Below are 4,169 nucleotides of genomic sequence, written 5' to 3'. Positions count from 1 at the left end.
TTAGTAATGGTGCCTTTCAAACCCTGCGGTGGAGACAGGATTACTAATATCTACAACACCCACCACAGTAGTATCACAAATACCCATTTGTTCATTATTTTTAAATGCCCAATTTGATTTATTTATTTATTTATTTTCAGAATCTTTAGCATTATACAGCACTTTGTTTGATCAGGGAACAACTTAGGTTGAATTTTGTTGCAAGAATAAGCATCAGCACATGAGGTATGGAATGTAGGATATAAGAAATATACTTTTTAAAATAAGCTGTCAGAATCTGACTAGCACCATATAGGAATTAGAGCAGAACCATGAACAGATTTTTTTATTTTTTTTCCAGGGCAAGGCATGGCTCTGACAGTCTATAGTTTCCCACAATCCTTCATCTCATGTAATACACGTTTGGTGATTTCTATGTCAAACAAAGCAGGGGAAAAAAGCCCAGATCTGCTCCAAAAGAGATCCATCCTGCACCTTCAGCAGAGCCCTCAGGGAAAAAGCATGCGTGGTCATCCAACTAAAGGCACAAATCTCATCTCTGAGAGGATTTTGCTGCATGTGCAACCTTAATTCTAATAGTACCTAAATACTAGGAATTTGATTTTTTAAAACATTAATAAAAGAAAAAAAGACAATGATATAATTATTATTTCCTTTTGTTTTAAAAGCACCCTGAAAGCCCAGAAATTTATTTTTGTTGTTTCTCAAAGCCACAGTCATTGGCACACAGGAACCTGTACAATGGGTTTGAAGACATCTGCCACTTGAGCTAAAGGACACCTTCCACTCATGTCTGACCATTGTCCTGTATATCTGCCAGGATCTCTGTGTGTCAGAGAGAGAGAAACTTTGTTTGTGGGTTTCACTGTTATCCACCAGAAAGTATGAACCAAAAAATATGTGCTACAAGAGGCCCGTGCTCTTCTAGTTTTCCTTCCCAAGTTCCTAAAAAGTGTCTGAGCCCATGGGAGTCCCTCTGTAAAAATCTCATTTTTCTGCATCATCTCATCCTGACCCTTTTCTTTCCCCTTTCCCACTGATAGATTGATTTTCCAGTCAGCCCCACATTGGACAAAGGGTGATTCTTCTCTCCCAGATCCCTTTCTCACCGTCCTTTCCCACTGGGTGGGCATCATCTCCTTAACAAGCTTACAATCTTACTACCTCTTAGCTTCATATATCCCCTTAAAACCTGTCTCCAGGTCTCCTCTTCAACAACTTCTCACTCCAAAGTGCTTGTCTGCTGGCATGTGGATGGATTATCAGTGATGGAGAGAAGAGGGCTCTGAAGAGTTTGGTAATTTTCTCTGTCCAAAGAAGCCTGCAGCAGGAACTACAGAAGCAGACTGCTTTTGTCCCTTTTGCCTCAGGCCTTAGTGGGATCCCCTGTTGGCTGTGTCCGTACAATCATCTTAACCTCATCTCAGACACCTTAAGTATCTTAACATCTGCACAAATAAAAAGTCTCTAGCTTGCATACAGCTCACATGATACAGGGTTTGAGCTCTGGTCCTCTGGAATGGCAGGCCAGACCTTGGGGCTAGAGACCTGGCATTTACACCACTGTAAAAATAGCCACATCTATCTTTGTCCTTCTAACCCTAATACACAGCTATAAACCAAGTATTGAGTATCAGTTGTCTGCTCATACTTACACGAGATGCAGAAGAATCTGCTCTAAAGGATGTGTAATCTAATTAGACATTAATGGAAGTGCTACAGCACAAAATATTGCCTTAATATTATTTCCTACCATTAGACATACTCAGTGAATGTTAATAGCTTGCTCTGCAAGGTCATTTACATGGGACTCTGAAAATCCCCTGAGGTTTCCCCATGAGCAAAGCTGAGAAGCTTGGAGAAAGCAGTAATGAGGCCCCACCTGAATCAAAGAGCTCCCACACACTTGCTTAATTTGTGATTAAAAAAAAAAAAAAAAAAAAAAAAAAAGCCACTCAGATTCTCTGCATTCACCTTCTTTTCCACCATGGCAGTTGAGCTAGGGAAACAGTTCAGGCAGCGTAGGACTTCCCTTCCCAACCAGAGAGGTACATTCTCAGTGCAGGTGTGGCTCAGCAGAGCTCAGGAGCCAACCAAATAAGCTGTGCTGGGATTTGTGTTCTTGTTTCTGGAGCAGCAAAAAAGCAGCAGGAGCATGGGAAGCTGAGACACAGGAGAGAAAGCAGCAGCAAAGACTCTGGGCTGCTGGAGACTGAAGTGAGAACCTGTGACAAAGGTGGAAGTTACACACTGGGGACGAGGCTGGGGAGGAAAAAAAAAGTCAAAGAGGCTTGCTTCAAAACTGTTGGCAACCACTGGCCTCAAGACACTGGCAGCTTACAGCAATTAATGTATTCCATTACCTCATGGTTTTACGCTTCAGATGCAGATTAATAACACTCATTCAAACAAAGAATGATATCATCTGCATAAAATCCTTCCCAGTGTCATAGAGTATTATCTGGCTGATTATTGTTGGTTCACTGGGTTAGCAATGGTGTTTCAACCTTTATTTTGCTTTCTGATTTAAAATAAGTTCTTCCATCTTCCCATCAAGCTAGTTTTGCAATAATTCTCCTAATGGAGGAAGGAGTTTGCATCCAAATCTTTATATCATCTCCACCCTCTCCTCATGTCTCCTCCCTGTGTTAGTTTCACACATTTAACAGTTCTCCTCAAATCTACTTCAGCAAAGTCTCCATTGTGGCTAACTGGGTTGATTATTAGCTACAGCGCTGAGGTAAAATTGTGCAGTTGTTGCTGAAGCAATTTAGCTTGGGCATGGAGTCTTGACCAATGCTGTCAGATCTTGTAGGCCTCTCCTTCTTGCTTTACAGGACACAATTTCTTTATCTCTTACAGCTTACTATCTTAAGTAACTACCTGCCCTTCTCTTTCCTACAGCTACCTTCTGCAGAGGGCCTGTGTGTCTTCAGAGTTCATCCTACAAACAACCATCTGGGGGCAGATTGTGAGCTTGTGGGACCTTTTCTTGAGATAAAACAGCGATTACATTCCTATGTACCAGTCTGCAGCACACTCTAGCCCTGTATTTTTTGGTATCATGATTTTATTAAAGATAAGTAATCTCCAAAGATACTAAGGCAAAGGAAACAAGACAGAATATTCCTTTGGATAGCAAAAATCTCTCATATACTCATATACAACCAATGTCAACCTCTTGAATTTTGGAGAAACACGGTCTTCTCTCAGCTTTTTCACAAAGCTTCCATTAGAGACCAGTTGGGTTCACTGGTTGGGTTTTTGCTTTGTCTTTTCATTTTTCAATCAGTTTCTATTCTGAAACATGCAATTAAGAACATGTTGTGCTATCTGAAACAATAGGTAGGGTTTACATATAGCTGTCAATTATCACAGAAGGTGCTGGGAAACATCCTGTAAAGCTCCATCTACACTATGTGAAAAGGAAATCACAGCTGCAGCTAAGCAAGCAACATAATAATAATAATTACCCTGAAATCATCTGCTTGAATTTTCAAATGAATCCACATGACCAGGCTTAAGCTCAAATAGCATTCCTTTTCTGGCAGCTTTCTATCAGTTCATTATTACAAGCTTGTGCAGAAAGAATACTTATAGGACCTTAGAGCTGGAAAGATTTTCTGGGTGTCTGATTTTTGCTCCCTGCTGTGCCTGGTAGACATTCTGTATTTGAACCACTTGCAAGTGATAAAGCTCTGTCTTTAAAAACAAAAGGGTGGGCAATTCTTTCTATAATTTCCCTTTAAAAGATGCTCACCATTTAGAAGCATCTCATTTCCAGCTTGATCTTTTCTTAGCTAAAATTGTCCTTCAGCATCAATGATCTTCCCACTGTTTACTACCTATAAACTCTTGCAGACTGGGTTTTGATTCAGTAAATAAGCTAAGCTCTTCTGGTCTCCTCCTATAGAAGTTTCTAGATAGTCAAATGAAAGATGGAAGGAAGGAAGAGAGAGAGAGAGAGAGAGGAAATAACAATCCAGATCTGTATCCAGACCTACATATGGAGATTTTCATCAGGTTTCTGCCATCATTCCACAAAAATAAAAATAAAAAAATCTTACTATTGTTCTGTGTTGTTGCAAGAAAACAGATTGCCCCAAAGCTGTGGATGGAGGGAAAAGGGAAATGTGTCCTAGAGCACATTTCAAATAGAGACCGATGGC

The 4,169-nt window shown here is 40.3% G+C and overlaps 1 long non-coding RNA gene across 1 annotated transcript; it reads left to right on the top strand.

Moving 5' to 3' along the window:
• Positions 1-1,957: 1,957 nt before the first annotated feature.
• On the top strand, positions 1,958-3,594 carry LOC140001739 (uncharacterized). Its single transcript, XR_011807260.1, has 3 exons — positions 1,958-2,048; positions 2,138-2,217; positions 2,905-3,594. It is a non-coding gene; the product is annotated as an uncharacterized lncRNA (long non-coding RNA).
• The last annotated feature ends 575 nt before the right edge of the window (positions 3,595-4,169 follow it).

The sequence above is a fragment of the Anas platyrhynchos genome, chromosome 2, assembly GCF_047663525.1.
Source record: "Anas platyrhynchos isolate ZD024472 breed Pekin duck chromosome 2, IASCAAS_PekinDuck_T2T, whole genome shotgun sequence".
Classification (NCBI taxonomy): Eukaryota; Metazoa; Chordata; class Aves; order Anseriformes; family Anatidae; genus Anas; species Anas platyrhynchos.
This window is presented reverse-complemented; position numbering and strand designations above follow the sequence as displayed.